This window comes from Nicotiana sylvestris, chromosome 9, assembly GCF_000393655.2.
Source record: "Nicotiana sylvestris chromosome 9, ASM39365v2, whole genome shotgun sequence".
NCBI lineage: Eukaryota > Viridiplantae > Streptophyta > Magnoliopsida > Solanales > Solanaceae > Nicotiana > Nicotiana sylvestris.
The window spans coordinates 130,797,387-130,804,188 of NC_091065.1; the positions used below are offsets into that span (position 1 = coordinate 130,797,387).

Below are 6,802 nucleotides of genomic sequence, written 5' to 3' on the forward strand. Positions count from 1 at the left end.
CTCCGTGAACGTGATATCATCTTCCTGGAGCCTTTTACTATGAGTTATTGAAATAATCGTTTTCTTCGCTGCCAAAAAGGTGACCCCATTAATCTCATTCCCTCTTAAGTTCATATTTATCATTTGGCGTAGGGGTTCTTCTCCTGCTTTTGAGGGTTCCGCGTTGTCTCTGTTCTGACCATAGTTGTTCTTGGCCCGGTCACTTAAGAATTCTTTGAGATGACCATTTTCGTTGCCACTTCTTCCCGAAAGTGTCAGCAGTCCCCTGTCCGGTGTCCATTTGTTCCATGGTATACATACCATAAGTTGGGATCCCTTTGTCTGGGATCGGATCTCATTGGTCTCAGGAACCGTGCCTCTTTGATGTTTCTCATGGCTGACACCAATTTTACTATACTGACGTTGAAGTTGTATTTCGATAACCTAGGGTAAGAAAGATCCCGTGACCCTGACGTTTCTTTCTCCTGCAGCGGATAACCTAGGGTAAGAAAGATCCCGTGACCCTGACGTTTCTTTCTCCTGCAGCGGACTGTTATTTCGACCTCGATCAGTCCTTCTGTCAACGGTGAACTTATTTGTTGTTCGGAGGTTTTTGCTACGGCCTTTAGTCCGCTCGTAGGTCAAAAATCGGCCCCTCGAAGTCCGTATGTCGTAGTCATCACTTGATTTTTCTTTATCCTTCTCACGTCCTTTGGCCAACGATGAAAAGTCAACTTGATCATTTTCGATTCTTATCTTCGACTCATAGTAGTTGTGGACATCCGCCCAAGTTGTTTCTTCAAACTTGAGTAGGCTTTTCTTTAATTTCTGAGAAGCATCTAAACTTCTCGGATTCAATACTTTGGTGAATGCTTCAGCTGCCCATTCATCCAGGACAGCCGGGAGCAACATTCTTTCCTTCTAGAAATGAGTGACGTATTCGCGTAACAACTCGGACTCTCTCTGCGCAATCCTGAATATATCGGCCTTTCGGGCTTGCACTTTTTTAGCCCCGGTATGAGCCTTGATGAAATAATCTGCGAGCATCACAAAGAAGTCAATGGAATGCTCGGGTAATAATTAATACCACCTCAGAGCTCCTCTCGTGAGAGTTTCTCCAAATTTCTTTAACAACACAGATTCAATTTCGTGAGGAGCTAAATCATTCCCTTTTACCGCTGTTGTGTAGGTGGTAATATGTTCCTGAGGATCTGAAGTTCCGTCATATTTTGGCACTTTAGGCATTTTGAACCGTGTTGAGATCACCTGGTGCAGCACTCAGATTATACGGAAAGTGAATATACTTCTTCAAATCCGGGCCTTTCAATACTGGTGGCGCGCCTGGGATTTGGTCCATGCAGGAGTTTACCACACACATAAACCATAAAATCTCATTCTTGAAAGGATCGTTTTCATTGTTAAGACCGGATTTGCTCTCCCCATCCCCATCGGAGCCAACTTTACCCCTAGGAGTGTTGTTGCCGACCCTCTGCGCTATTTGATTTGTGGGGACACCGGGAGGAATTGGATATCATCTGTTTGCATTGTTGGAGGCACCTGACAGTGCTTGCTTCAACTCCGTCATAACCTTATCTTGCCGCGTGAGATGGCCTAGGATGATCGCATGTTGCTCTTTTAAAACCCTTACTGCGTCAACAACATGTTCCTCATCAGCATCATCGGGAGTTGCCTCCCGAACTTGTCGAGGATACTGCCTGTAATGAACCGGTGTGGTGTCATTCTTCTCATTATAAGTATCACTGATCAAGTCATTGAAGTGAGACTGATCTCCTTGAATCTCGGGGTTGTGCGTGTTGTTAACGGTGTTATCTGCCATTTTTTATGGTTTTTCTTTAAGACAAAACAATCAAAATACGTTAGTATGAAAGACAAGGATCAATTTAATTACACGGCTGTCTAGGCCCCATGGTGGCGCCAAACTGTTTATCCGTAAAACGATACAGTTGAATTTATACGTGGTTTCTAGACAAATGAACTAATTTGATCCAGAAATAATAAAGTAATTGAAGAATAATATGATACTTAGCCTCAGAATGTAGATAACACATCAGATACAACGATTCCGGGAGCAAGACTTCTGGTCACAACAATAATAAGATCAAAAAGCAAGAAAGTAAATGATATTAAGCTTTGTATAGAATGTAATATAAGTTTGCTAGAAAATTTGTGTCTTTTACAATGATAACTGAGCTCTCTATTTATAGCTATGTCTTGGGAAGGAGATCCTAGGATCGTGTCTTCTTTTAATGTCAATTATGTGGGCCTTGATTAAGGTGTAACAGTGAAAATAAATATCAAATTCCTTGTAACGGACAGTTGTTCCTAATACTACATAATATTCTCTATTAAATACTATCGAACACAAAGAATTTAATACACCTTTATGAATATTCTCTCCTAGTGACAAGCGGAATAGTTGTGTTCGGCGAACATTTCCGTCTTGGATTCCACGTGTCCTTCCTTTAGGTGACAACGTGTCATATTATATTTTTTCCTATACAATCTTATTGACATTCAATCAATTATTCCTAAATAAAAATTAGTTGGGGTCAATATCTTCTGAAAACTGCATCTAGAAAAAGTTGTAGTCACTCATATAGTAGTCCAATTAAGATTATGATACGGCCAAAGGTCACAATCATATAGAAGCTCTTCTACTTGAATTATGCCTAGAATAAAGTATCATACCGATGTCACTTTAGCTCCCATATTTCTATCAGAAGATCTGAAAAATCATTCAGATTAAATCATAAAACATGAATTATAAAGAGCGACTTTGTAAATTGGGTTCTAAAAGCAAAAGAACTCTGATGAATCAAGCAACGCCAAAAATTTAACAGTGAAGTCTAATAGCTGATAAGAGAGACAAGGAAATAATCACAGAGTTGTCCAAATGTCTCACAGAGCCATGATTACCATATGCCGATGTTCTATTAATCAGCTTCTATAGAAGACAAAGTATGATGTAAAGAGGTAATTAATGTTGTAATTCTATGAGTAATTTTTGTTTTATGACAAGTATGAGTAATTTGTGTTTGAATGTTACAAGGACAGGTAATGAAATTCCCTAATAAAAGAAACCAGAAATCACCCAAAGAAATTTGACCCAAAATTGATGCTATTAAATGCAATGAAAGATGAAATAAGAAAACATGTATCAGCTAGTGAATTCATGCACTAACAACAACATTCAAGCATATATCACAGATCTATGAATTGGTTCTAGTAATATGACAATAGCACGAAATGGTCATGACATTATTCAGTTTCCCAAGAAATGGAAGGAAACAGATGGTGCAAGCCATTTATAGTATTCCACAACATTTTATTATACCTCATGTGTTTCTCCTAATTCCAACCTAACAAGACATATTTTTGCAGGAACAAATATAAGTCAAAGAATTGGCTTGCTTCCTTATGCAACAATTGACCACCATACACAGAGGATGCACATTTATCAAATGTTCAGTATCCTTCGATGCAAGTAATCTAGTAATTAACCAGAATTCATTAAAAAAACAAACCATTAATCTTATATTTTCCTCGTGTAAATAAGTTGGTATTAGGTGGGTTGTTATACACCATGGGACTTCTCATATAATGTTCATATTCCAATTTAACTCATTAGACTTAAGACTATGTATTTTTCTCAACTGCTCTCTCTTTTTTGTTTGTGTCTCTTACTAGCAGTGAGCAATTTCTCTATTTAAGGCCTCAACTTTCACTATCACCTTATTAACTTAACAATCATAACTTGCCATAAAAATTTTAATCATCAAGACACACCCGTAAAAGGAATAAAATAGCTTCCTTCTACTTAGCTTCTTTATGCATAATGGTACTGAGTTTTTCAGTAACATTTGCAAATGGAAATAGTGTTCCCAAGAAATCCAAGGAAACATGCATTGATGATGTAACCATCGTGTTAAGTTTTGGTTTGTACCAAAACAACTGCCCAGAAGCTGGAGCTATCATATATTCATGGGTGGAAAGAGCAGTGTCTCAAGACCCCATAATGGCTGCTTCTTTGCTTCATCTTTATTTCCACGACTGCTTTGTTAATGCAAGTCCACTTTTTCTTTTTTTTTTCTTTTTATTTGCATAGTAGTACATTTTATGTTAAATAATACTCCATATGTAAAAGTTGTTGAGCCCGTGTTGGTCTAGCGAAAGGCCCAATGGCCTAATCCTATTCTCTTTTGGTTTTCATTCTTATTCGGAATTAAATTCGGTGTTTATTCCTATTTAGAGTTGGTTTTGGCTTTAAGAGAAAGCACCACTCATTATCTATAAATAGGATAACCTTGGAGAATTGTTCCATGCTCATTGGTACAAGTATTTGAAAGACTTAAGCACATAAGAGTAGTTTTTGAGAGAGCATTCATCAAGAGAGAAGAGAGAAGAAAAGTATTCATTTTGCTGTAGATTTTTATTCCGACCATCCAACTTCAAATTACGTTCTCTTATTCTTTAACCGTTGGATTAGGCTGAAAATTTGATTAAATGTTCATAACATCTTGGTCTTTGGTTTGAACAGTGGAGATTGAATTTAGAGGCCCGTAGCATCTGATTTAGAGCCCCGAATAGCAGCTCTAGTTTTGTGGCTTCTCCTCTTTCTTCAATTGATTTGTCGTTGTTGTTATTGCTATTGTTGTTATTGTTACTCCGTGTTTGGCACTTGTTGTGTAGCCAATTTGGAGAAATTTTGTAACCCTCTTATTGTTATAGTGGAGCTTTTTGGATCTTTGTGATCCCGTGAAGGATTTTTCGCGTTAAAATTTGGTGTTCTTTATCTTCTTTATTTTCGGGTTTGCCTCTGCCTCAATATAACAGAAGCATTTCAGGGATGTGATGCTTCAGCACTGCTGCACGATACCCTTAATTTTACTGGAAAGAAAATACTTGCTCCAAACTTTAACTCATTGAGGGGTTTTGAAGTGATTGATTCCATCAAAGGTGATTTAGAATTGGCTTGTCCCCAAACTATATCTTTTGCAAATATTCTTGCTATTGCTACTAGAGATTCTGTTGTTATGATATTATATTATTCTTTATACTACTAACAAATAAGGAATTCAGAACTTTTTCAATAATGTATGCAACTCCAATATAATTATTACAGTCAGGAGGTTGGGGGTGGGAAGTGCAAATGGGGAGAAAGGATAGCTTAACAGCTAGCAAAAAAGCAGCAAATAACAACATTCCTGGACGAAACTCTAATTTTGCCACCCTTATTTACAACTTTCAAAACCTTGGTCTTTCTCATCAAGATATGGTCATTCTCTCTGGTAAACTTAATTTGAAGGGTTAGATGATATTATATTGGTTTAACTTATCGCGGTCTAAAAAATGTAAGGCTAATTAATATTTGTTATATTGAAGGTGAAAATACAATTGGTAGGACTAGATGCTCAACATTTAGTTACATGCTAAATGGAGGAGCAATTCAGATATGAATTTGGATTTCTTGCAGTTACTGTAGCAACTGTGTTCAGTTTCTGATACTAACACAACACTAGCAAATATTGATGACATAACACCATCAACATTCAACAATCAATACTATGTTAACCTTCTCTCAGGAAAAGGGTTGCTTGTTTCAGACCAGGTCTTAGCAACTGGAAATGACAATACTAGAGAAATAGTGCAAACTTATGTGGATGATCCATTTGTTTTTTTTTTGTTGAGGATTTTAAAAACTCGATGCTCAAAATGGGAAGCTTGGCACCACTGAGACATCGTAAATAGTTAAATGTTTGATTATTAGGAATGGATTGAATGGGACTAGCCTATCCCTTATTCATATCCTTTTTTCTCTATTTCTTTTTGACACTTGGTTGGCAGGGTCAGGCCCTTTCTCACAGGGCGAACTAATCCTGGACCCCGGCATCCGTAGAAGAAAGGGAAAACTCAATCATGAAACTTAATTTCCAAGCGGAAGGATGAGAAAAAAAATCCACTATGGCAAAAAATATTTCCTTCTTTTTTAGTAAGGGTGTCAGCCGCAAGTATGAGGGGACATTCCCCAGAGAAAGTAGGACAAGTTACTTAAAAACTTCAACTGAAACAACTGGTGAAATCTGTGTTAACTGTAGGGTTGTTAATCAATTTAATTCTTAAGACTCCTTAAAAACTATTATTATTTGATCGTATATGAACTAAAAGTAGTTGGTTGGCCCTACCTACAATGGCCAAATTTGTACTATTGATATCAGGTCGCCTAACGTGATCTCTACATATGTTATGTGTGCTTTTTCCATTTAAACACTATTTTGATTTAATTTTGCAGTAGGTTGATGAATAGTTAAATGACTATTTAATAGCCCCCAAAGACACTTCTATATATATATATATAAAGAAGGCAATAAGAAAGTGAGGTAGCACCTCTCTTAAGCCAAGAAACGTATTTATCTTTTTCTCCTTTTTTCTCCTTTTTCATCATTTTTTTCATTTATCTTATATTAAAAATCCTATCTTCATAACTCACACCTCTTTATTTTCATAACTTGTACTTTTAATGATCATAATAACTTCCCTGCTTTTCATATCCATGACCCCTCAATGTTTAATGTATAAGTTTATGACAATTTATTGTAGTATTCCTACATATGTACCTATATAAAGACTTCTATACAAGGACAAATATCATGCTTTGAACAAAGATATTGAGGTCCATCCATGCTTCTTCTTTTGAATGATAAAATACAATTTTTCCGTTACTAAATTATTTTTGATGAATCAAACTTACTTTGACACCTCACTCATGTCTATAAAAGTTTTCACCTTATCATTGTTGATTATT

General features: G+C 36.6%; 1 pseudogene; it reads left to right on the plus strand.

Annotated features, from left to right (window-relative positions):
- Nucleotides 1–2,641: 2,641 nt before the first annotated feature.
- LOC104239789 (peroxidase 40-like) lies at nucleotides 2,642–5,748 on the plus strand (annotated as a pseudogene).
- Nucleotides 5,749–6,802: the final 1,054 nt, after the last annotated feature.